At 41.9% G+C, this 26,357-nt stretch overlaps 1 protein-coding gene across 7 annotated transcripts in view; it reads right to left on the minus strand.

Moving 5' to 3' along the window:
• The window catches only part of TRAK1 (trafficking kinesin protein 1), a 157,672-nt gene that overhangs the window by 80,105 nt on the left and 51,210 nt on the right, over nucleotides 1-26,357 (minus strand). For all 7 annotated transcript variants that reach the window (XM_054991849.1, XM_054991848.1, XM_054991857.1 and 4 more), the window contains exons 2-3: nucleotides 17,584-17,881; nucleotides 4,447-4,641 (exon numbers count right to left, since the gene is read on the minus strand). The gene's annotated coding sequence lies outside the window, so the exon portion shown is untranslated. The remainder of the gene's footprint in view (nucleotides 1-4,446; nucleotides 4,642-17,583; nucleotides 17,882-26,357) is intronic.

Below are 26,357 nucleotides of genomic sequence, written 5' to 3' on the forward strand. Positions count from 1 at the left end.
AACTAAGGGTTGGATCCCATGATCCATCAGCAGAAGGCACTGTCAGTATCATAGTTCCTGCATTCCCCTCCCCATAGCAGAGGAAAGAGGACGAAATCATAGGGTTTGAAGGGTCCTCTAGGGTCATCTAGTCCAATCCCCAAATAAATCTGCCTCTTTCATTAGTGCTGCTCCACTGAGACAAGGGTGATTTTGCCTCCTTTCCCCTACATATTGCAGCTTCCCAGGGGTGGATAGGACTGCTGGGGTATGGCAGCACCAGAACCACCAGTTGCAGTGTGGATGATGTCAATACACGGACTCATGATCTACTAAGAGTCACTGTAAACTCAGCAGATTGGGTAAATTTACCATCAGCTGAGTGAACATAGAAATGTCCTCCCTCTGGACAACGTAAATATGCATGTCAGTGAAAGGCGTTTAACTAAACAGATGGTTAACTCCCTTTTACTCATCCCATAGTTACTGCACTGTTTGACCATATCTATTTTGCTTGCTCTTATTGGTTCACACAGAATGACATTGGCATGCAGAGCAAAGCACATATGCACATCGACATACACAAGCTCAATAGTTTAGTTGGCTTGAGACAAGTTGCTAAGCAAGAGAATGTTGGCAACTTTCTATGATACATGTCTTTCAACAGAAAGTTTAACTGCATTTGTCCTGCGCAACATTAACACTGTTTCTGTGGAGAGACCACTCCCTTCATGCTGCCAAATCCATGTGCCCAGAAGAAAAGATATAGCAATTTTTTTTCAGCTACAAATATAGCAGTTTTTTGCTGCTACAAACATATCAGCCAAGTTTCATGGACTGATCTGCATAAACACATTTAAAAAAATACAAACACAAAACTGAAGTTACAGATACCAGGAAATCCAGCACAGCTTTCATGGGGGCACTATACAATCAAACAACAGAAATGAAAATTTTGTGCAATCAAATTAATTTTAGGCATCAATTGCCACTGAAGACGTGACTGAGAAACCAAACCCACTAATGTATCTTAAGAACACAGAATGCACCTGACATATAAATAAATGAACATGATAAATTAGATTAAGAAATCCAGATCCTATATCATGCAATTATACCAACATATAAGGAACACTCCTAAAGAACATTTAGGCAATGGCAAGTTGAGAGAGATTTTTTTAATAAGGCAACTCCTCGATATACATTTGGTATAGTTTAAACCTAAGAAATTATGTGACTACAAAATAGCTCAATTATTTCTCCAACATACAATTCCATGCAAATCTTCCTAACACTACTTATACAGATGCAGATGGAGCCACCAGGTGATGGACTTAACTGTTACAAGGAACATGTGACTACTACCCAGAACTGCTGATCTGCCTCCCGCCATCAATACTATAACCATATTCATTACATTTATGTAATGACCGCTATACTATGCCAATTCCCAATACCTGCTCCCTATCATTAGCTGTGTCTGATGTTAATGGAGAAAATGCATACATCACCACACTCGATGTATATAAAGGATGAAGCAACACAGGGTTGCTGTTCTTCGTGGCAAGCCCTACTAGCAAGCTTCAGTCCTGCATTAACTCTTTTCAGCTCAGTTTGCCAAAACAACTGAAACGTTTTCAATACCACCAACCGACAACTGCCTGAATGCTTCCAACTACCAAACAAACATAATGCTGTCCTCTTGCCTGCAGCTGAGTTCTAACTGCTTATTCAAACAGAAACTCCTGTAGGATTTACTAGCCACTACAACAAGTTACTTGCCAATCATGTCCCCCTATCTACTCAAGCAGCACTGACACAAGACTCATGAGCTATACCAGCAATGGCGAACCTATGGCACGCGTGCCACAGCTGGCACGCAGAGCCCTCTCTGTGGGCACGCGAGCCAAGTCACTGATCGCTAGGTCCAGGGCTCATTTGGAGGGAGAATGCCTGGAACGGTGTTCCAGTAGCTCGGAGCAGAGATAACATGGGTTTTGGCCCTGCCCACGTGATTCCTTTTCCTCAAAGCTGCCTCCCTGCTGCCCATCTCTTTAGCAGCAGGAAGCGGAGGCAGCAGCGAGGCTGCTGGGGCTGGCTTTCTAAAGAAGAGTAAGCAGCTTTGATTTAACTTGCTTTACTTTCAGTCCTGGCTCTTGAACGAGTGAGAGAGAGAGGGGGGGGAGAGAGAGAGAGAGAGAGTGCTTGCAAGCAGGGCTGCTGGTCTAAAGAAGGGCAAACTGCTTTGATTTAACTTGCTTTACTTTCAGTCGTGGCTCCTGAGTGAGTGAGTGAGTGAGTGAGTGAGTGAGTGAGTGAGTGAGTGAGTGAGTGAGAGAGAGAGAGAGAGAGAGAGAGAGAGAGAGAGAGAGAGAGAGAGAGAGTGAGTGAGTGAGTGAGTGAGTGAGTGAGTGAGTGAGAGAGAGAGAGAGAGAGAGAGAGAGAGAGAGAGAGAGAGAGAGAGAGAGAGAGATTAATTAGTTGGGACAACTGTATGAGTTGTTTTTTCTTAACTAAAACCTCAGTATTCAGGTTTAATTGCAGTGCTGGCACTTTGAAATAAATAAGTTGGTTTTGTGTTGCAGTTTTGGCACTCAGGCTCAAAAAGGTTCGCCATCACTGAGCTATACCATCCAGGGCTTGTTCACCTGCACATCTTTTAAAACGTGATACATATTTTCATTTGCTACCAACATCTATCCGCAATTTATACCAGTCCAACTGGACTGTCTCTATGCAAGAGAATAAATGGATGTGGATCAGACATAAAGAGGGGAAACACTGAGAATCCTGTGGGGGAAAGGGACAGTCAGTTACAGGTTTGACAATTACCAAGCTTTAAAAGGGAGATGAGTGGACCTCCCTCATCAGAATTCAGATGGAGATTTGACACTATCGGTCCACATAATCTGGAAGAGGTTTGTTCATTACAGGAAAAATGCTCCTCATTAGATGCCTTCATTGTTCAACCTGCTTTGCCACTTCATCTCCATTTAGGAGAGGCACACACCCACTGTGCTATGCAAAGGACATATGAAAACAAAATGCAGTGACAAGGGTAAACAGTACTTTCAATGTCACATGCCTATTACTTAACTGCTTGATCTTTGGGCCTATTTTTGTGATAACTACTCCCCCATACCAGCAATCTCCAGTTTATATCTATGAAAATACACACCCAATCCTGACACTTCATGTATTTGATGAAGTGGGCTCAGGTTCTTGAAAGCTTACATCACAACGTATTTGTTACCAAGTAAGGTGCTAAACGACTCTCCGACTCTAATCAGAGATCAAAAGCTGTTTGTGATGGGTACTATGAACCCAGCTAAAGGGTGGCCAGGCATGCTTCTTCCCTTTCTCCCATCATGTGTGGGGGGTGGGGGGAGGTACGACTGAACACTAATAGTTTCATAAGTTTTTAATATAACTTGCGATGTCCAAACAAAGGTTTGTTTGTGACATCTTAATGAAGCATTGTTTTTTGAAATAAACGATACGCATTGAGACTTTCACAGAATGATTTACCAAATGGAGCTCTTCATAGCTGATTACCACCATTCCATTTACTATGATGGTGGAGATAAGCACCTGTTGGCATTCCCCGCTAAGTTAACTTTTACTGTGAAAAACTTATTGAGTGGTAAAAAGAGGTTTGGTTTTGGAACAGTTCATCCCAGATAAAGAGACTCAAAACTAGAACTTCTAGATGGGCAACTAAACAAGATAAATTTTGCAAAGAAGGGGTAATTAAAAATCTTCCCCAACCAGTTGGCGAAACTATATGCAAGTCTTTGTGGTTTATGAATACCAAAGCCATATAGTTAAAATTAAATAGCAGAATGTTGTATTTTACACCTAAAACACAACTTGATGTACTATTTCATTAAATTTAACTACTAGAGAAACTATCACAGATTACTATAAAGTTGTTCAGTCATTTATTCTGCCTTTATACAAATCCCTTTGGAATTCAAGGTTATTTGATCATCCTTTACAATGCAACTTAGACTGCAATCCCTCACACAAACTGCAGAAATCCCACTGAAGTCAGAAGGAATTTAGAAGCCTGTGTCCAGGACTGCAGCCTTAGCTGCACATCCTATCGTAAGCCAAAGGTAAACCATGAATTTGGGTGGAGACTGACATATGCAAGCTACATTCCCAGTGCTTTTAAACTGGGTGAAAAATGTCATAAGCAGCCTACAGCGTGACTGTTATGAAACTTTTTTCAAAAATGAAAAAGAATTTTCTGGCAAACATACACACAAATTGGGTGCACAGAAGGACGAGGTTTAGGTTCATGATTGGTAACTTATCATGATCTGCTTTCAGATTGACCTCTCTCTTATGCTGTATTCTTTCCCCCAAGAATAGATGCTATACTGAGGAATCTTGACACGGGTAGGGCAAAGAACACGTCTGTTCTACAGGTATTTGAGCAGAAACAAGCATATTTGGACTCACGAAAGTATTTCAGTGTCTCTTCTATTTGCTCAGTTGTTAGGTCAATATTGGCATCAGGAGAAATGAGAGGGGTATGCAGCCAGTCGTCGTGGTCATAACCATAGATTGTATCTGCTCTTAGCTTGTAGTGGGGCAGCTGCTCTTCCAGCAGGCTGATGATCTCAACTTCAGGAAGATCAGTACTATTGCACACATCTGGGAGGGAAAAGACAAGACAAGATTTGCATTTAATGTCTTCAAAAATTTTTTAAAAACACAGAACACTTGTGGTTTAATACAAGCCATGTCAGCCTGCCACTGTGTTTCGGCGCTGCCAAAATTCCATCAAATAACAGCTGCAATAGAATGTTGATTGACATTAGGAAAGGAAAGGAAAATAAAATAAAGCATGAACACTGAGGCAAGAGGTTTCTGGCAAGATGCTCTTGTCATTTGTTTTGATATTGTTTTTATATTGTTTTATACTGTTTTTTTACTGTTTTAGGAAGCTGCTCTGTGCACTGGAGAAAATGGGACATATGTTTTTAAAAGAATTGTTTTGGTTAGAAACAGGCTGAACTGAAACTTGAAAATCTTAATGTGGAGTGTTCGTATGGCACCCAAAAATAAGCAGAGTCCTATACCACCTCAAAAAGTAATGAAAGTGTATTCCAGCATAAGCTTTACAGACTACAACCCACTTTTTCAGATGCAATAGGCAGACATTTTAGATAGGTGGTTTGAGAATAGGATGTGCCTGCAAGGTTTTTCTTGGAAAGCACTTGCTTAATGGCAAAAAATAATAGGCAGCCAATCTTGATTGGATTTGAATTTTATATAATTACATTTCAGCCCGTACTTCTCGACTGTCATGGCGCCAATATAAAATAGTCAACAAACTATGCTTGCCTTGCTTCTTTGGAGTAACAGCAAGAAGCTATTATATGACCAATATTTATGAGGCATTACAATGCCATCTCCCCATTTTATTCCTTACTCTTTCCCATTCCTGTCCTCGCATTGCTAGTACAGCCACTGGATTCATCTCTTGTGACAAAACAATACTGCTGGGTAGAAGCGATCTCATCGCCACATGACTCAGGCAAGACTCAAAGGTAGACATTTTACTAGAAACTGTCATGTGCCAGCCAAGCTGGAGAAAAAAGAGCCAGGTATTAATTTCCACTGACTTGCCCACTGAAGTGATATCTTTATCCTAAAGGCTATGATAACAGAATTTATGATTTAAAAGTTTTCCAGAAGGATTTCCTTCCTATAAAGGTGGGTATGAAATGGTCTGTGTTTTTTTCCCAAGTCAAAATAGAACTCAAAGCAATTCACAGCGCCGTGGTTCAAAGTTGCCTCCATCTCGACCCAACTTGCTGTGATCAGCCATTGTTAAAAGTAGGGCTGCCAGGTCCCTAACCTTCTCGGCAGGAGGAGAGGACCTGGCACTTACCTGGATTATCTCCTTGTGTGTGTGCTTTGCATGCTCGCACTCTCGACAGGATGTGATGACGTCACTTCCAGAAGTGCCGTCATCATGTCTGGCAATGGGAGCATGCTTCGGTGCTTCATAAGGGCCAATTTGCTGCATGCTGGTTTGGGAGGTTTTTTGCCTCCCAGGCCCATTCCCCAGGCCTCCCCCCACAGCCAGGTGAGTGGCCGGGGGGGGGGGGGGCAGAAGCTGGAAGCAGAGGATCTCCCATCCTCCACCATTGGACCTGTCAGCCCTAGTTAATAGGTTCTGCTATTACTTAAGTAACAGCTTTCTGAGCCAACCACAACTATAATTTATATATGCACATATATGCATGCCTTGGGGCAAAGGTCAATCATATATATATTCATGCTTTGGGGGGAAAGTTAGTCAAAACAGCCCAACTTCCTCATACAGGCAAGCCCCGAGCTCCTGATCATGATCAATTTCCATCTAGAAATGAGCAAGGACTGTGAGTGTTGGGTCCTGTCAGGCTTTTAGAGACAGCACTAGATAGTGTAGGAAGCCTGTATTACGATACTTTTTTAAAAATGTAATTTATTGTCCGCCTTTCTCACTGAGACTCAAGGTCGATTATTCAGTGAGTCAATGGCTTGGACATTCAATAACAGTGCAATAGAGTATGGATTGCAGAAGTGTGAATACAAACAGAAATCTAAGACAGAGCTTTCTGTCATTTTTTTTAAGTTCTTAGTTTTTCTGAAGAGTATGTAAACCCTGATTTTATAAGGAATTTTTTAAAATTGTTTGATGCTGTTCCTTTGGGATATTTTGCACCTGTCTGAGTGCATCTTGCTTTGGTCAATGCTATCAAGATTAATCCCCAGATAACTATGGGAGTTCTCTGTCTCTTTTACTAAGAGAATTAAGGAATATCCTCAGCAGCCTATGAACAAGGTGGTTGGTTGCTGCAAGTGTGACACTTGTCTCTGTCAGGAGGCAGGTTAGGGACACGGGGTGAGAGCTCAGGATAGAAAACTTAGCATACCCCTCAGAAGTCGTTCTTTGTCTGAATGTACTGACTGTACAAAGGTTAAGAATGCATTACTTAATCATACTAAATTATAACCCTTCTAAGTGATTGGCATTAGAGTGTCATACTAGGATTTGGGAGACTCAGGTTCAAAGCCCCATTCTGCCATGGAAGGTCACTGGGTGACCTTGGCCCAGCTGCACACTATTTTTCACCAACTAGGTATGAAAAAATAATGTATTATTCTAATGTAATATTAATTTTATGTTTTAATGTGTTAAGAGACTAATATTAAACATCTTGATGGAATATTTACAATGTATTATAATAACTGTATAATGATTCATAAATCCTCTTTTTTAAAATAATAAATTTCTTCCTCTTTATTACTATTTTGTGTATGTTTCATGTTCTGATAGTGTATTACTCATGCAGCAATTTTGGCTTGGATCCAGACTAAACGTTTCCGTGAGTGCAAGGATTTCCACCCACAAAATCTTGTTTCCCCACCCACCCACCCACCCCCGCTGTTCCTGGGAGTTCCTTCTCCACCAAGAACAGGATTTCATGGGGCATTTCAGGCTGCTGTAGAAGGGGGGAGGCAGGCAAATTATGTTCCATGAGTTAAATTCTTGTTTGAATCATATGTTCTAAACATCACAGAAAGCTTATTATTTTCCTTCTGTTTTTGATAGATTTCGATTGCTGGATTTAAAAACAAAGGTAGGGAATATGTTAAGATGATCTCAGAGTAAGTCCTAAAATATTCTGGATTTTCAAATGGTTGTAATTTATTACTGTACCTTGGCCTCCTCTCCTAACTATGCCTGTCTGATAAAAGATCCAGAGGAGTTAACCGTGTTAAGTCTGTAGTTGCAAAATAGTAAAGGGTCCAGTAGCACCTTTAAGACTAACCAACTTATTTGTAGCATAAGCTTTTGAGAACTACAGCTCTCTTGCATCTGACAAAGAGAGCTGTGGTTCTCGAAAACTTATGCTACAAATAAGTCGGTTAGTCTTAAAGGTGCTACTGGACTCTTTACTCTTTGATAAAAGTACCATTGCTTGCAAGACTATGAGCTGATTATACTTATCAGCTCTCATTCCCAGATTTATTTTTAGCTCAGTGTACACAGCCAATTATCCTAATAAAAAAACCAGAGTCATCAAAATTTGCTAAACTTTGCAAAGACCTTTGCTGGTATTTGTTGCTGCACGTATTCAGCTTACTGAAGCCCTTCTCGGTGTTAAAGATGCAAGGCACATATTGCACCTGCATGTCTCCAATCTCAATGACAGTCTTAGCTATCATAAAATATTTCTACTGCAAGTAAATAGTACAGCCTCAAACAACATTGTGCAGCTGGTGGTGAATTAAAAGAAACAAATAGAGAACCGCCCGAGATAATAGAGAAAGCTGCTACCATCACCAAGAGCCAGCAACCTACAGCATGCTGAACCTGTTTAAAGCTTTTGAAACTTAAATTCATTGTTAGAACAGATGATAAATAGTGAAGCTCTGGGATTTTATGGACTTTCAAGCTCTGGGTTTTTAATGGTTTATTAATTGTTCTTAATGATTTTATTTGTGTTTTATTTAAAAGCCACCACAAGAGGGTCTCTGAAGAGCAGCATATTCATTGCAAGCTGCTGCCTTAACACTTGCTTATTTCTAATACCTGTGATCATGGAATCGCTTTAGCGACTCTGGCCATTTGGGCCTCTGTAACATCCCACTTCATGCAAAAAATTCACAATGCCCATTTCTTTTGCCCTAATTGCAAATGAAACTTTTGTCTCTACGCAGGACATCCAAACACAGGTCTCCTGTGACTATTCACTCCCTCTTTTTGTTTTCCCAGCTAATAAGTAGCACACTATTTCAATTATTTGTTGCAACTGATTCTTCTGTAGAAAAATCTTACTTTTTAAAATTTAATCCAGAAATACACTGTCTGTGAGAAAAATACATCTTCTCCCTTTGTGTCTTCGCATGGCTCACTGGAATTCGGTATCAAGAGTTTGGAAATCACCAGACACATTTGTTATTTTCCTTGTATAACTCTATAACAATTGTAAACTGAATACACATTTCACTTGCATTCCTCTTGCTCATCAGATAGCTGTTGTTGAATATATACCCACAGAAAGCTTTTAGATTTTTCTCCCCAAGTAGAGAGCATTTAAACCAGTTTCAGAAACACACAACTTTACCATGTTGCAATCAAGAAATTGCAGTTTACCAATTGTTTTATGCCAATAAAGGTATTGACTGGCTGATTAAAAAACAGTATCAAACGAAGCAGTTTATCCAAGGGCATACCACAAGCAGAGGATACCCTTAAATAAACATCTTTGTTTCCACTGCATATTCCATTGTATTATTGATAATGCCCTATTAGGAGGGTACAGTAGTGCCACCTGGAGTGCAGAAATCTTATTGCTGCAAAATTCGAGCACAAAAACGGCTTGCTATAATAAAATTGCATCCCAGAAAGTTAGGTCACTCACAAATGAGGCCTGATCTCTTGAGATGCTCTTCTGCAGAACAATAAGCCAGGCACTAAAAAGCACATGGCCACTGCAGAGTGTCCTAAAAAACCTTATAGATCCAGAGGAGTTAGCCGTGTTAGTCTGTAGTAGCAAAAACAGAAGAGAGTCCAGTAGCACCTTTAAGACTAACCAACTTTACTGCAGCATAAGCTTTCGAGAACCACAGCTCTCTTCAACAGATGCATCTGATGAGGAGAGCTGTGATTCTCAAAAGCTTATGCTACAGTAAAGTTGGTTAGTCTTAAAGGTGCTATTGGACTCTTTTCTAAAAAACCCTGGTCATGTATACTGGTGTGCATGCTTTCTAGTATATACCACAGGATTGTAGACCAAAAAAGGCAAAGGCTTTCTTCTCCCAGATTACAAACTGTTGCCATCAGCCGTGACTTGGCCTGGTCTATGGGGACTCCCTTTCTGGCTCAATACAAGGCAATGTGACTCAGAAATAGGTATTTAAGCCACGGATATTCCAGCAACACTGTGTCACATTCTTTTGGGATTTTTCAAGGCCTTGAGAGTTCCGCCCAAGCAAAACATTTTTGATTATGGGAAGCTGTAAAAACCATTTCTTTGGCCCTCTGACCAGTTTCATCTAACCTCCAGAAAGAGCCATCTTTAAATAGTCACTGAAGTAAGTCCTCAGTACCCTGACATGTGAGGGAAGGAACTGTATTTTACATTATAACTGTCTAACAATTTAGAAAAAAAAACCCTGGAAAAGATGCATGAATGTAAAGAAAAATTTAGAACATCCTATTTTGTTTATATAAACATGTCATCTTATTGCTTCCAAGCCTTCAAAACAATTTACGTTAACCTAGTTAACAAGAATAAAGTCCAGCTGAACTATCTAAAAATAGTTAACTAATCTAAAATATTTAAAAGTAACAAAGAAAAATAAGGAAAACTCTATCAAAATTTCAAGATAACACCTTTTTGTGCTTAGTGCCTCAAAGCTAGAATCAATGCCGGATGGGTATTTCTGGGAACGGAGTTCCATTATTGGGGTGTCATACCAACCTGACTTCTTGAAGGCAGGGCCAGCTGGAACAGGGCATCTGAAGGTGGTCTTTAAAGGAGGACAGATTCAAGTGGGAGAAGATTATCTTTAGATATTCTAGTGGCCAGACGTCTCAGGGCACCTTAGAAGGCTTCTTTTGCCATTCAACTAAGTCATTTAGGATGGGCTTTGCACAGTGCAATGAGCACTCTCTAATCATTAAAAGCTTGCCCGGGGTCCTAAAAAAAGCAACAATTATATCACCACCTTGGAAAATACAGCAAAATTAACTCTGTGGTTGACTGATCAGCGAATGGACAAGTGAGAAGGACCATCAAGTGACTAAGCTTGAAGAGCAGACAAATGAAACAGAATGTGTGATACACAGGGGTTTGTATTGCCAATTTTAGGAAATGCCAGTTAGAATTACAGTTTTAAAAATGATGTTTGAAATATCATTTTGGTACTTTTGACTTTTCCAAGATAAGGTTCCTTTAAAGTAATATAATATACATACACACACCCAGTTTTATAAATCTGGAACGTTTCAGAATATATGGAAGTGACCTCACCACTCAGTTTTCCACTAACCTAAGTCCTCTTTATTATGTCAATGGAAATATATTTAAGTTAAACCACACCTCATAAGAGAGAAGAAAATGTGCTCTGAAACAACATCCTGCTGCTGCAAGAAGAAGACTCTTTACAAATCAACTATCTACAGGAAAACCAAACGTTGACACCAGTCAATAAAAGCTTTTATTATCCAACTGCACATCTACAGTCTACACTGCCATAACTGATGGGAGGGAGACATGGAAAAAACAAAAGGGATATTCATATAAAGGCAAGAAGCATAACAATCATTTTACTGTTCTATTTAAACATTTAAAAATACTGCAAGAAAAAAACCTGAAGCAATATAAAATGATTAAAATCAGAACGTATAGGATATAAGTTCTGATTGTATTTTGTGTATTTAAAATATAGGCTTGTTTAATTTTGTTTTATGCCAATAAAGGTATTGACTGACTGATTAAAAAACAGTATCAAACGGAGCTCAAAAAGAAGCTTAAATAAAAATGATCTCCCACACCATAAAAACTAGTTTTCCAATTATATCAAGGTAAAATGAATACTACACTGACATCTGCATTTGAAAAGAGCAAGACTTGCAATGCCTGATTTTACGTGGACTTGGTGCTGCGTTCATTGTTACAAGTACTTTACCAGTGAAGAGTACAGCAGAAATCTCATGGATAAGTTCTGGGGAACTTAAAAACTTGCTCTATGTGTCATGACATTTGGACATAATAAAAGGCATTACACTGCTGCTCTTTGGGAAGTTCCTTCTAGTGACACCCACACAAACAGCTCCAGTTTATTGGAAGCAAACACCATCCACTGAGGGCACTAGGTGGTGCTATCGTTTCATTTCTAACTACAAGAGAATGCAAGGACTGAGCAGCCTAGATTCCCCATGCAGCCAAAACAAACAGCCAGTTAGAGGGGGGAACACACACAAGGTCACGGTAACAGGCACCCTTATTTTTACATCCCAAACACAAGGCCAACATTCAGTGGTCTATCCTTAAGCACTTGTGGGTCACATCAAATTTATTAACCAAATCAATGCTGCATTCAGCCTGCCAGAAAGTCGTTCAATACTAATCACCATTTTACACAGTAGTGAAAATGTTCACAATCAGCACTAATCACTAGATAGGTGGCTACTTCTCTTTTAAGGTGAGAGGTTCCCTCTCAAACACAAAATTCAGTTGTACCTGGACATTTTACAACAGAAAACAGTCTCTGTTCTGAAAGCACATCTTAATGGACCACTTTGCAACCACTCAATCAAGGGGAAGAGCAATAGGCAAGAACAATAATTACCACCACCACCCTGCTGCCAAATGAGACCCCTCCCTTGCAGCAGATGGTTCCTGCTATGCTAGTAGGGCCTGACTGATACAGAAGTGCTTGGCTGTTGTCTGCTGGGTAGAAAGCTATTTTACTTATGCATGCTATTTTCTGTAAAGAGATTAAGCTCCATGTAGGAAATTGTGACGCAACCTATAAAAGCGGTTCTTCGTAAAGGCCCTAGCCAAGTTCTTCGTTCATTCTCATTCATTCAAGGTTGCTGGGAAAGGAATGCTTTTAGGAGCTGTCTGATGCTAATGACCCAACATTATTAACATGCTGTGAGTGTTCCCATAAGCTGTACGCTCGTCTTGCCAGTCCACACCCAATGATGGAGCAAGGACTTGCCTTAGGCAGTGCCATTTTAATGCACAAATCAGTGTCAGTGACAGGGGGTACCTGTGTTAAAACCCCAAAGCTCACACTGGGTGGTGCTGAGCCAGTCACACACACAGAGTCTAATTTTCCTCAGAGTCATATCAAGATTTAGTTATGTATCGGGAGGGAAGAACTGTACATGCCACCTTGAGCTCCTTGGAAAATATGATAAAAATATAAGAAAGCATTCATGAACCCAGGAAACTTCACTTAAGATACATGTTTGTATGGAGGCTCACTCGTGCAATTTTACTCTGTCCAAAATGGAATAAGACGAGAAAGTGAAACAGAGTGTCTGCACAAATGGGCATCAGTGTAGTGGCACAACTAATGTGCTACTTGACCTGGACACTTTGACTGGCCACTTGCTCTGTGTTTGAGAGAGATTTTTCCACTTCGCATAGCAGAAAATGGCAATCATAATACAAGAGTTTCCAACCTAAATTACTTAATTCAGAGTTGTGCCAAACTAAGTATCCTATTGTGCCTTGGAGAATTGTTTTAGAACAGTACAGTATCTTCTTGCTCTACATGAGTCCATTCTACATTTCTGTTTTCTTTCCACTTACTTCCTCTCTACGCTCCCTGTCTGTTGATTATAGATCTTCATGTAATGTGTAGATTCTCATTTAACAACTAAATTTCACATATAGATTTGCATGTGTGAAATCTAACAGCATCTTCCTTCTTATGAAAAACTTTCCTCTGCTCAATTATTATTTCCCAGGAGATGGTTATACTTGTTGCTGTACTTTGTTTGTTGCTTGAACTTACTTCTCATTTCCCAAAGGATCTTTATTCCATGGCCTTCCTACTATACCTAAACTGGTTTTTAAAAGAGCTACCCACGTGTATGTATATGCAGCAATCTTATACCTTAAAGATTTCCAGACAATTTTAATGTGGACCCTTTGTTTTCAAGACAACAGAAAAATAAAGCCGACATAGCATTACAAAGAGCAGTACAACAAGTGGCAATAGGCAATAGCTGGATTCCCAAACATTAAGCAACAATTGCTAAACACTATTTGGTCAAACAGAATTCAAGAAAAGGAGAAGCAGGCATCGTAAGAACGCGTTTCAGGAGAAGGAAGTGCTTACTCCTTATAAGCAATTTTTGTAACTCTTTGCAAGTTATAAATAGACATGGGCACAAACAGCATCATGAACAGAAAAAAAACAACGAACAGCTTAATCTGCTGTTCTCGAACAAGCTGTTCCTGAGGCCCCATCCTAACCAAACAGGTGGTCCTTAAAAGCCTTGTTCGTGCTGCAATCGATCCCCTTGGCAACCGGAGGCAAGGAGGGACTGAACTCTATCTGAACTCCTTCTGGCTTTCCTTCTGGCTTTAACCCTTCAAAGTACTTCCATCAGAGAGTCCCGGTTTTGCCGCTGTGAAGAGAATATGACAGCCAAGGGAGAGACCCATGGATCATGCCTTTCCCGAGGTGCGATCTCTCTGAAACTTGGGGGGTCTTCAGAGGACAGTGAGGACTATGTCCCCTGCAAATTTGGTGGGTATTGGGACATTGGGAAGGTCAGTTTGTGGGGTGTTTAAAGGGCCCTTCCCCTTGCACATGGCAGGAAAGAGCCCTTTAAACTATCAGCTGGCAGATGGCGGAGGGAATCCCCCCTGCTGCCTGCCAGCTGATAGTTTAAAGATCCCTTTAAAGGGCCAGGTAAGTGAATTTGAGGGGAGGGGGGGCTAAGTGGGGGTGGGGTTTGGGGGTGGGGGGTTCTGGCACCCACGAACAACAAGCAACGAACATGTCCGGGAACAGTTCATGTTCGTCCATGTGCATGTGCATTGTTTGTTGTTCGTGGATGGCACCAAAAGACGAACAAGGTGTTCGGGTTTTTTTTTTCCATTCATGCCCATGTCTAGTTATAAAACATTAACATGAAGTCACTTTCACCAGGCAGAGGAGGAGGTATATAACTGGTAAGTGGGCACAGCCTCAGCCTTTGCTGCAGCCAGTGTGGTGTAGTGGCTAGAGTGACAAATTAGGATCTGGGAGATAAAGGTTCAGTTCCCTACTCGGTCATGCTGGGAATCCAATAAAAGCTCAAAATGGGAGGCTAAAATGTAGTTAAATAAAATGCAGGTGCAAGTTTGATATCAGCATTTTTTCCTAATTAGAACACAGTTAAGCTACAATTAAGATACTCAGAATAAAACATTAATATGATGGTTAGTGGTTTTATTAATATGAACTTGTGTCCTGATCTTATGGAGATCATTAAGAAGAGTTAGATCACTAAAAATAGCCTAGGTGGGAGTGACAACAGAAGTACAGATAAGGTGAGGAACAGGCCTGGAAGAGAGGCTTTCCAAAAAAATTATTTTATTTTACTTTACTTCATTTATACCTCATTTTTCTCACCAATGGGGACCCAACGCTTCTAACTTGCTTCCCTTCTCAATGTTATCTTCATGACATTTGCTGTGTGATGCAGGTTCGACTGAAGGTGTATGAGTGGCCCTGTCACCCACCAAGTCTCCATGGCAATGGGGATTTAAACTAGAGTCTCCCAGAATCTACGCTGGCACTCTAACCACTACACAACACAGTAAGGTAAAGGTAGTCCCCGGTGCAAGCACTGAGTCATTACTGACCCATGGGAGGGACTTTGCATCACGACAGTTTCTTGGCAGACTTTTTACGGGGTGGTTTGCCATTGCCTTCCCCAGTCATCTACACTTTACCCCCAGGAAACTGGGTACTCATTTTACTGACCTCGGAAGGATGGAAGGCTGAGTCAACCTTGGGCCAGCTACTTGAACCTGACTTCCATCAGGATCAAACTCAGGTCATGAGCAGAGCTTGGGCTGCAGTACTGCAGCTTACCCCTCTGTACCACGGGGCTCTCTGCAAACGGGGACCACACAAGACTCAGAAGCAAATCACTTGAGAGAGGCAGACAGCGAGAAGCCTCTTCCAGACACTCCATAAAAAGTTGCTGAAGAGACTAAAGGTGGCTTTTTGGGTTTTAACATCTTTCAAAGAGCCAGAAGAATAGAATTTCCTTAATCACCAGCTGTTAGAGAACAGGAGTGTTAATGTTGATGCATTCTTCTATTTTCTAAGCGCTTTTTATAAAATGGAAAATTGACTAATAAAATACAAAAAGAATTAAAAGTACTGAGCATTAGGTAAAGTGATGAACGCTGATAGACGATCAAGTGGTATTTGACATGCTAATGGGTGAAATAGCACCCCTCTGGGTCTTTTCAGACTAGGAAAACACCACAGCCCCAATGTGAATTGGGCATCTCACATACAGGAGCAGCAACTGATCCCTGACTCATGGTGAGAACCCTAGACCCAACCTATGTGCTCTGTAAAGTGTGAAACAGCCATTCCTGAGAAGCAAGACAAGAGAAAACAGGACAGAAGTGAAAGCTGGGTGGGCAATTCATGAGATTACATCAATACATATCTTTATCACTAAAAACATCAGATTACAGCTAATACCACCTTTTTAAAAAATCATTTAAGGGGCTCAACAGCCTCAAAAGCTTACACTAAATTGCACCACCAGTCAGCACAACATATCCTCCCTTTCTGCCTCATACTTTATCATTAAAGAATGAGCACTGCCTATTTAAACAGCCATTCAAGAATTTGTCAAAGGATGTCATGAAAGAACAAAGTATCTAAGAGAAGGTACACTAAAGAAAGAGCCACAGTCTCCAACTTGTCAAAAGATGAGAGAAACAGAATCTGGCATTTCCTTCTATGGAACATTATCAAGCGATCATCTGTGATGAGCTGGCCTGCTCTGGCATTCAAATAGAAAAAGGATATTAAGATATTCTTCCTGACCTCAGGGGAGTACTTAAAGAAAAAGTCTTTTTTTGCTACAACATGCCCAGAGCGGATGTTATCTCTTGTTACAACAGCAAATAGCGGGGTGAGGCTGTCTGCTTACCTGGGGCCTTTAAAGCCAAACTGATATGCTGGTATCATTACAAGGATATTGAGCAACAATACATAACAGTACACAACCCCAAACCTTTGCGTTCCCACTAGAATGGTGGCCAAGGACCCACCCTGAATAATGACCCTGCCTTTAAAAATAATGAAGCAGTGAGAATCTGCCTTGATCCTTTTAAAAACCTAACATCCATCATTAACATACTTTGTGAAACCCAGCTGAAGATCTCTTCTCCTCTCCCAGTAGAAAAAAATGGTAAGTAGTCTACATCTGTACTCTTACTTTACCTCTTGCAGCAGAAAGAACGTAAAAGTTCTAGTACATTAGAACAGCATCCAAAACCAATGGAGAAGTACAGAATGCATGTACAGTACATAAACAGCATGCCAGAAAGGGGAGTCTGGGCTCGATCCTTGCAAGCCAGTGCAGGCAATGTTGGCACATGAAAATATTGCTTCACAGTCAAGAGCAGAGTCTGTAGTTAGCTCAAGCCACTTCATGTTACCTTCGCTATTCACAAGATCAGCCCCAAGGGCAAAATTAGCCTATCCTTCAAACCAGGGCTCCAAGGAATACTTTTCTATAGTGGCAATTTTTGCTAGCTATTTTGATGCATTAGAAGAAGTACAGTATAATTCATTCACACACTTTCCACTGTAATAAATCTGACAGGCGCTGATTATACAAGCACCTTGGAAACACGGACAACTTTGAAAGGGTCTTGCACCTGCCAAGGCTTAAAGTTCTGTTTCCTCCATACTGGATCTACAGATTAACAGGACGTATGTATCATTCTCCCTCTACAAAATGCAGCTTCGACACTTGCTAACTTAGTCAAGGGAGAGGTTACCGCCACCAAACAAAGAGATGGAACGATCAGGTTGCTCGCTTACCAGTAATAGTGCCGGCATCTCTGTACTCCCTGTAGTCTGAGGCATCGTTTTCCACGGCCTCACTTACATAGTGGTCTTCATGAAGGCCTGCAGTACAGGCTAGGACTGCATGGTTGGCAGGGTCAGGAGAGGGCACTGTGGTGGCCAAAGTGCAGTCGTTCACAGCTGTGGCGTCCAGCTTGGCAGGTTTCACAGCGAAGTGCCAACTGCCATCGAGGGGCCAGTGCTGAACAGCAGGTCTGGCAGAGATATAAAAGGCAACCTTCGCACTCAGTTCTTGTTGGCTTCCTTGAGAGATCTGCAAAAGATATGCAAAAAAAGACTAATCAGGTAAACGCTGAATGATAAATGACCCAGGCAGATCAGCTGCCAAATACAGTATATAATTGTAATTATTTTCTTTCCAGATGTTAGAGGTGCTTTCAGCATCTGCATTTCCACACAAAGTTGGAGGAGGAATATGCTAGAGATACAGCCAGAGGTCACCAGTTTCCAGTCATGATGATGAATATACAAGGAAGAGTCAGGAGACCCAGACAGCACTTTTTGAAAAAAGCAGCTTATAGTTTCTTATACGAATGCTCAGTCCAGGTGAAGGCAATCCAGATACAACTGCTACATCTACTATCATCTAGTGGGCTTCTTTATAAAGAAGCCAGCCAGATGATAGTAGAAGTAGCAGTTGTATCTGGATTCTTTATAAGTGAGATAAATTTAAGCCATGGAAATGCCTGTCAGACTGTCCATCATAAAGGCAGTCTAGTTTTCTGTGACCTAAGAGATTACACAGAGGATTAATGAAGAATTAAAGGTTCCATTAATTTTCAATTCAGTTTTTGACAGCCATTTTTCAATTGGCTGGACTTAGAAGATGCTTATTTAGTGTGGTAAAAAACAAGGTAAGAGGTTGCAGGCTTCAATTATGTTCCCTAAGCACTTAAGAACAGGGTGCCGGGTAACATTTTATATGCTTAAAAACCTCTCTGCCATGCCTTAGCCTTAAATACTCATAGTTACTTTATGGGCATGTCCAAATTACTTTAATTTGGGTACTAGGAACACTATTTCAATCCATTCAATAACCACACTCTAGAAATGCTTCTGCCAGAGAACCTTAATAGACCATGCCTGCAAAGATCAGTATAAATGCTGCCCTCAGTGAACAAGCACTCTGAAGACAAATCCCCCCCCCCGCTTTCCCATGGTAGATCCCTGTGCTCTGATTTAAGTTGCACAGCATAAAGCCAGAAGAAAAGGAAGCGGCCACCTGGACACATCACAGGGAATGTTTAGACGTGGATGGCGGACTTTGACAGACTGAGCAAAAATCACCTTCACTACTGGTCCTTCTAAAGCAACTTCAGGCAACCTCAAGGTCTGTTCACAAAATCCTTGCGAGTCTCTGATGAGTCCCAATGACCCACTGAGGAAGTGTAGCTGTACATTAACCACAAAATAAAACCCTTAGGGCCCTTTGCAGTGCTATGCTACAGCACATTTAGGACCCCAACAAAATCTTTGGGCTAAAGCTTCCAGGCAAGGTGGGCATCTGGCCCTTGTTGCACCATCAGGGGTGTGAAGAACCCCAGACCAGGCTAGAAGAGTCTAGACTGAGGCTTCTCTCCATGGCAGCATTAATACAGCTTTTCAAAAAGTGTCAGTAGATGGAGAGGAGACTGTACTGTAGCTCCTCCCACTTCCTTAACAATACCGGAAGGACCAATAGTGATGCAGCTCACATGCTGCCACTTAGACTTTGTTCTCATCCCAGCTAAAAGGGAACCTAAACACATTGAACTAGCTTTGCTTATTTATATTTATCTCTTAAGCTCCTTCTCTCTGTCCCTGTCCTTCCTTCCTCCACTGAGTTTAAATTAAAACTACAGTTATAAAATGGTGAAGTCCCCACACAGCCAGATGCAGTCTGAAGTTTTACTGCAGTCAGCTACTTGGTGCAAATGCAAAATGCTGTTTCCTATTTTTAAAAGCTTGCTGCCAGAACATTTTAAATACCTCTGGGTGCGTATCACTAAGGCTGTCTAAGATTGGAAGCCTGAAACTGTAAAGTCCAGGGGCAGAAGAGATCTGCCTTTTGCCTGTGTCACTCTCTAAAACAATATACAGATGCGCTATAAAGTATTTTATTTATCATAAATTGAGAATCGGTGTGGTATAGTGGCTAGAATAATAGACAAGGATCTCATCTCACTCCAAAATAGCCATGTGGCGTTAAGATCTAATAAAGAACAATCTAAAACACTGTTCCCAGGATTCATGCATGTGACATTTTTGTAGTTGTTCACACAAGTGCATGCTGTGGGGGTGGTTGGATATTCCATCCAGCAGCATTTACTCATGCAAAATTGTTTTCACCTGGAGGTGAAAAGCAAACAGCAACAACAGCATTAGCACTGTAAGGTTTTATTTTTGTATGCGCTATCTATTCCTGTAACTTTAATAAGCTTTTTTGGAGTATTAAATACTATACTGCACGCATCCACATTGCTTTTGAGGTGGATACCAAGACGGAAATGTTCATAAAATCTATTAAAGTCAAATACAGAAAAGGAAATATAAAGAAGGGACCGGCATAAAAACAAGAAAACAGTAAAATCAACAATGAGGAGTAATTTTAAAGATTGAGATGATGAGGAGGAGGATGATAAACTTTACAGAAGTCTTTTAGCCATAGAGTATCACTAAAACAGACAAAAAACATTGGGAGACTGAAAACATAAAAGTCAATGGACAAAAAGTTTGAGAAAATTCCAGTAGCTTGCCTGGTGCCACAAAGCCAGTAAGTTACAGACTAGGCACATTTCTGAGGGAACAGCATTCCATAGTCTGAGCACTATGAAAAACTGCAATAATTTAAACTGTTAACCCCCTTTACCTGAATATATAGAAGGCCTACCAACACAGATCTGAAGCTAATGGGTGAGCTCATATTGAAGTAGGCAGTCCTATATAATATACATGATAATAAATGGAAACAGATGATAGGCTGGCAATCAAAGTTAATTAACTTTCTGCCACCTGCTCTGTCATGTATATAGGTTGTTAAGGACTCCACCTATCCTTAAACCTCTATCATCTTTTTAAAAAATCAGAATAATACGACTGAAAAAATCAAGTAATTGGTTTAGAAGACAAAGAATCACGTTGCACTAAGGCAGCAAGCCTATTGGCCTTTTGTTATTTAGTCTCCTACTTTAATGTCTGCTACAAATGAAATGAAATGCAGCCTAATTCTTGGGAGTGGTGGAGAGTGCCATCAAGTCATAGCTGACTTATGGTGACCCCTGGTGGGGTTTTCATTTCAAGAGACTAACAGAGGCAGTTTGCCATTGCCTGCCTCTGAACCCCTGGTCTTTGTTGGAGGTCTCCCAACCAATTACTAACCAAGGCTGACCCTGCTTAGTTTCTGAGATCTGACAAGCCTGAGATCTGATAGCCTGCCTGGGCTATCTAGGTCAAGGCATCTTAAGTACCTTAAAAAATGAAATCAGTTAAAGTTATTCTCATTCTTCCTCTATGTAAGACTCAGCAAGGTACATGGTGTGGTATCAGTCTCCTATTTTATCCTCACAATAAACCTGTGAAGAAGCTTAGGCTGAAAGATCAACCTAAGCTTCACGGGGATCTGAACCTAAGTTTCCTCATTCTAAAGTTAAGGGCTGAGCTACAGAAGGAAAACTCTCTTCCCCACCTTTTCCTCTTTTAGATACAAACTATACTTGCCTCTTCCACAGTTACATACAGTCTTGTTAGATCAGGTTTAACCAGTTAGTTCCAAAAGCTAGATTATGCATTTGCCGTGGTTAATGCTAGCACACATAACACTAGACCAGGGGTGGGCAAATTGCAGCCCGCGGGCCACATGCAGCCCGCTACAGAGTTTTTTGTGGCCCGCCAAGACAGTCAGAAAACATTAAATGTGCTTGCAGCTATAGATGATATGAAATTAGCACAATGAATAAATTGAATAAAACTACCACTATTTTATTTAATTTATATTTATTGATTTTTATGATACAATTTATACCTTTTCTGAAATGCAAAGTTAACTAATGAATGCAATTATTTTAAAAGGTGCGGCCCTCCGCTAACCTCCGCTCCCACAAAGTGGCCCCCGAGCCAAAACAATTGCCCACCCCTGCACTAGACAAAAAGTGGTGGCGGGATTTGTACATGAAAAGCAAGGGACGATGTGATCCCGCAACTTGTCCCCTTAATTATAGGTGAACAGTGACATGCCTACACCAGCCTCAAGAGAAAATGTTCACAGCTATATGAAAGACTGAAGCCCTAGAACAGTGACAGGAACTGGAAATGATATAGGACTCTGAGTTTCCTTTACTGACCAAACAGCATTGTCTGTACAGTGGTGTTCCTAATTAACAAAGGTCATACCGGGACACAAACGGAAAGGAAACAACAAATAACAAAACTGGATTCAGCTGCACCATACAGAAAAAGACAAATGTGTATACTTAATTTTATACAGGCAAGCGTGCAAAAACAAGTCTTTGTAAAAGGAACAAAGTAGCTGGGTGGAGTGGGGACAGACCAGGAGAGAGAGTTTTAGAGACTCCTATTCTGCAGGAGAGATGATAGCCAATTTTAAGTTAATATTAGTTTTAAGTACAGTCTGCTAGAGTAAGGAAGCAAAGGTGCACAATTATACACAGAAGAGCATTAAGGAAACTGGGCCCACAGTACAAAGGAGTTTTAATTAAAACATACATATCCCACCTTTCTCACTGAGCACAATGGCTTAAGGTGGCTTAGAAAAGCCTGGTCTGCAACAGTAATTAATCAAAGGGTCACAAGAAAGTTCTGAGCCGGAATTAAATTGTAGACATCTTCGGGAATTAGTACCAGAACCTACTTATTCATGAGTTAACACTTTATTAGGAAATGACGAGAGAGTGAATCTTGGTAAAATCCATAGATGCCACCAAATCAGAGGTCACTGAGGAAATCAGGAGGTTACGCAGAATTAACTGGAAGACTTTATGAAGCAGAGTTACGCAAATGTGATAAAAATGTCAGGTCCACTGTCAGGTCCAGTGTATCTGTCAACTGTACTGACTCCATTTTCTAATGCTTTTAGTGTTTAAGTGCTTTCCCCACAGGTGCACCGCTTCCCAGGCAGATTTCTCACCGGAGGAGATTGTTTTGTCTAACACCGTTCCACCGAGCATTGGCCTTGAGAGAGAGCAACTTCCCAAGACGGAAAGAAGTTGTTTTGAGAACTGTGGGGGGAGGCTGGTCCAGCTGGGAACTGTTACTCTGTACCTCATGCTTTGCCCTTCATTGGTAACAATGATCGTGTACCATCCTGAGTCTCCTATTCAGGACAGTGGACTATAATGGACCTTTTCTGCAGTAAAGTTTCCTTAATCAAACAATGGACTCCTGTTTGCTTGTGAGGGGGAACCTGTAGGAAGAGCCTTATTTAGCCACAGTCTGACATTTTGTTACCAATCAAGGGCACTGATTTGCCCAATTCAAAAGGACATAATTGCATTTTAGTAGTGGTAGATCTGTTTTCCAAGCAAGCACATTTTATTCCGTGTACTGCTGTACCCACCGCGCGGAAATTGGCGGATTTATTCTTAAAACACATCGTAAAATTACATTCTTTTCCGTCCAAGGTGATTTCGGATCGCGGCGGACAGTTCGTTGCCAACTTCTGGCGGGAGCTTTTGCGAATGTTGAATATTGAACAAGGAATCAGCTCAAGCCACCACCCACAAACCGACGGGCAATCCGAAAAAACTAATCAAATTTTAGAGCAGTTCCTTCGTTGTTATATTCATTTCCAACAAGATAACTGGGTGGATCTTCTCCCTCTCGCAGAATTCTCATACAACAACAGTGTGCATGCTTCCACGGGAGAGGCTCCTTTCAAGATTGTATATGGAGCCCACTTCAACCCTTTCCCGCTGGACGCTCCCCCTCTCCATTCCTCTAGCTCGCTGGACGCATCTTCATGGTGGGGGGAGGCCGCTCAACAATGGACTCTTATCAAAAAGCACCTCGAGAAAGCCAAACAGGATTACAAAAGGTACGCAGATCGCCATCGTGCGGCCGATTGGGATTTACAACCTGGGGATCATGTTTATATTTCCACCAAGAATCTGAAACTAGCCCAGACCAGCCGAAAACTAGCTGCTAAATGCCCTAGGTGTGAGGAATCCACCAAAATTATCCTGTTCAAGCAAGGGCTAAACCCGAGACTCCTAGATAGAGCCCTTATGCAGGACAATCCTCCTACTCTACTAGGCTGGATCCAACTTGCATGCGAAGTTGAAAATCGCATTTTGGAAGTCCGTTTAGTTGAACAACAACAACAAACGGGACAAAGAAGACCATTAACTCTACAAAAGGGAGGACGGGGCACTGGATATGCCACCCGTGGAGCGAGAGATGCTAGATGGCAGCAAGGGCTGTGTTTGCAATGCGGACAAGCCGGTCACTTTGCAGCACAATGCCCCCACCGGCCTATGCAAAGACCTCCACTCCAACTACGGCGTCCAACCCTTGCTCCATTCCCTACACTCCAACGCCTGACTCCAGCTCCACGAGCGAACAGAGGTCGCGGTGCTTCCCAGCGACCAGCCTCAGAAAGGGGGTTGGAGGCGGAAGAAGTCATGGAATATGACCCCGCTTCCCCAAGTGCGGAGGGGAATCCAGAAAGCCCCCTGTCGGGAAACGAAATGGATCTGTCGTGAAAGGGCCCAAACGACAGATCCACCCCAAGCCCGTCCCAACACGGGACCGGCCGCCTGGGTCCATACTTTTCCTGCCAGTGACTTTGCTGAACCCGGAGAGGAAGATGCACATTCGTGTACAAGCCCTTATTGACTCGGGTTGTTCAAGAGATATCATCGCCCCAGCCCTAGTCAACGGATTGGTCCTGCCAGTCCGCGAATTGCAGAACCCAGTAATTTTTGAACAAATGGATGGCACTAACATGAACCCTGTTACCACCGAGACCATTCCAGTGGTCACGGGCATGGGCCAACACTGGGAGAAAAGATCTTTCGTCATCAGCTCGACGGCCAAATACCCGTTGATCTTAGGCAGTAAGTGGCTCTGTGATCACAACCCCCACATTAATTGGGCAGAAGGGTGTGTCACCTTTAATCACGCTAACTGTAAAACCCATCGATGGGACCAAAATTGGGGTAATGATCCCTCCCACACCGAAAAAGCTCTTCTCACCCGGGAGGACATAAAACAAATACCCGAATATTATTGGCCGTTCTTGAACGCTTTCTCCGAAAAGGAAGCAGATACCTTGCCCCCGCACAGAAGAACCGACTGCGCGGTAGAGATATTACCCGGGGCCTCCCTGCCCAAAGGCCGACTCTACCCTATGAATCCCCGTGAACGGGAAGAGCTCCGGAATTTCATCGACACCAATCTCCAAAGGGGGTTCATCCGCCCAGCCAATAGCCCCCATGCGGCTCCAGTCCTCTTCGTGAAGAAAAAAGATGGGGGACTCCGGCTATGCACGGACTTTAGAGGACTTAATGCTGTGTCAACCAACAACGCCTATCCCATCCCGCTCATCCGAGACCTCCTCAACGTCGTGGCCCAAGGTAAGATCTTTACGAAATTAGATTTGAAAGATGCTTACTTCCACGTTCGTATAAAGGCAGGGGATGAATGGAAGACAGCATTTAATACGCCCCTCGGACAGTTTGAATACTTAGTTATGCCGTTTGGTTTAGCGGGAGCCCCTTCAGTTTTTATGTCCATGATAAATGAAGTATTACATGAATTCCTCTATAAAGGAGTTGTGGTGTACCTTGATGACGTATTAATTTACTCAGACACCGAGGAGGACCACATTCAACTAGTTCAAAAGGTTCTGGCTGTATTAATGAAAAATAAACTGCCCATCAAGCTATCCAAATGCGAATTTCATAAAACCGAGCTCACCTACCTCGGTTACTGTATTTCCTCGGAGGGTTTGAAGATGGATCCGTCTAAAATACAAGCGATCCAAGAATGGCAAACTCCCACTACCCGCAAGGAATTACAGTCCTTCCTGGGTTTTGCCAACTTTTACAGGGACTTTATTGCAAACTTTGCACAAATCACGCTCCCCCTAACAGACCTATTAAGAAGCAAGGATAAAGGGGACCAAGCAAAAAAACCCTCCTCCAAAATACAATGGACATCCAATTGCCAAACAGCCTTTGAATGCCTAAAAAAGCAATTCGTTACAGAACCCGTCCTCTCCCACCCCAATGAAAACTGTCCTTTCATAGTGCAAGTCGATGCCAGCGATACTGCCATTGGAGCGGTTTTATTGCAGAAGGGGGAGGATGAAAGGCTACGGCCTTGTGCATTCCTTTCAAGAAAGTTCTCTGAGGCTGAGAGGAATTGGAATGTGTGGGAGAAGGAAGCCTTTGCTGTCAAAGCAGCCCTCACTAACTGGCGACATTGGCTAGAAGGGGCAAGGCACCCTTTCGAGGTGTGGACTGATCATAAAAATCTGGAGGCCCTTCGAAGCCCCCGCAGACTGAATGCCAAACAATTACGATGGGCAGAATTCTTTTCCAAATTCAATTTCACTTTAAATTACCTCCCGGGCAAAACTAATTTTCTTGCCGACGCCCTATCGCGCATGCCCCAACACAAAAGCAAAAGGGAGGAGACTATAGACACTGTCTTCTCACCCACGCAATTAGGAGGCGTGGTGACTACCCGCAGCCGAGCGAACCAGCCCCTCCCGCACAGCCAAGACTGGAAAA

This window comes from Eublepharis macularius, chromosome 11 (genome assembly GCF_028583425.1).
Source record: "Eublepharis macularius isolate TG4126 chromosome 11, MPM_Emac_v1.0, whole genome shotgun sequence".
In the NCBI taxonomy this organism is placed as follows: domain Eukaryota; kingdom Metazoa; phylum Chordata; class Lepidosauria; order Squamata; family Eublepharidae; genus Eublepharis; species Eublepharis macularius.